Source organism: Nestor notabilis, unplaced genomic scaffold (genome assembly GCF_000696875.1).
Source record: "Nestor notabilis isolate BGI_N333 unplaced genomic scaffold, ASM69687v1 scaffold19767, whole genome shotgun sequence".
In the NCBI taxonomy this organism is placed as follows: domain Eukaryota; kingdom Metazoa; phylum Chordata; class Aves; order Psittaciformes; family Psittacidae; genus Nestor; species Nestor notabilis.
Genome location: NW_009938070.1, coordinates 17,409 through 18,581, shown reverse-complemented (window position 1 = coordinate 18,581; position 1,173 = coordinate 17,409). Strand labels below are relative to the sequence as shown.

Sequence of the window (1,173 nt, the reverse complement as noted above, 5' to 3'; positions counted from 1 at the left end):
ATGCGCCGTCCTTGGCCGTGTTCAAGTTCAGGTTGGACAGAGCCTTGAGTGACAGGGTCTAGTGTGAGGTGCCCCTGCCCATGGCAGGGGGTTAGAACTGGATGAGCTTTAAGGTCCCTTCCAACACAAACCAGGCTGGGGTTCTATGGTAACAGCAGCACTGTGCCCAGGGAGTGTCAAAGAACAAGGGGCCTCGAGGATGCAACCCAGGTCCAGGATCCAACCCAAATCCTGAACTGGGATGGAATGAGTGGGTGATAGGTTTAGAGATCCTGCAGGAGGCAGGTTTGAGGTGGCCCATGCTCCACACAAGGAGGAGATGGGGACAGACCCGAGCAAAGAGGATCTTCCAGGTAGGAGCTTTCTCCTCTCTGAGGATGAAGAGTGTGGGTGCAGATCAAGATGAGCATCAGGAAACACGGCCTGACAGCACTGCAGAGAGGGCTGCGGGTCCGGGACATCTCCTGGGGCTTCGCGGAGCTGGGGTGACACTGCTGACAACCTTCGGGCAGAACCCAACCCCACTCAGTGTCAGAGCAGGGCCGCCAGCCCCATCTGTAACCCCGACATGAATGAACTCGCTGCAGCGGGAGGACGGTGCCACAGGATGGCGACAATGCCACCCGCACCGGGTGCCGGAGCATGGATGTCAAAAGGACGTTTCCAGGGGTACTCGCAGCCCCAGCCTCAGCGGAGGCAGAGCCCATCCTCCCGGGAACGGGGGCCAGGACCGGCCTATCGGCCGCCAGCCCCATCTGTAACCCCGACATGAATGAACTCGCTGCAGCGGGAGGACGGTGCCACAGGATGGCGACAATGCCACCCGCACCGGGTGCCGGAGCATGGATGTCAAAAGGACGTTTCCAGGGGTACTCGCAGCCCCAGCCTCAGCGGAGGCAGAGCCCATCCTCCCGGGAACGGGGGCCAGGACCGGCCTATCCTGAGGATGCTGCGAGGGCTGGAGCAGCTCTGCTCTGGAGCCAGGCTGAGAGAGCTGGGCTGGGTCAGTGGGAGAAGAGAAGGCTCCTGAAGGGGACACCTTAGAGCAGCTCCAGTGCATAAAGGGGCTCCAGGAAACCTGGAGAGGGGCTTTGGACAAGGGATGTAGGGACAGGACAAGGGGAATGGCTTTAACCTGCCAGGGGGGAGATTGAGATGAGCTCTGAGGCAGAA

At 60.6% G+C, this 1,173-nt stretch overlaps 1 protein-coding gene across 1 annotated transcript in view; it reads right to left on the bottom strand.

The window, feature by feature from the left end:
* The window catches only part of DFNB31 (deafness, autosomal recessive 31), a gene marked incomplete at its 5' end in the record, with an annotated part of 14,279 nt that overhangs the window by 2,603 nt on the left and 10,503 nt on the right, over window positions 1-1,173 (bottom strand). The gene's annotated exons all lie outside the window — the stretch shown is intronic.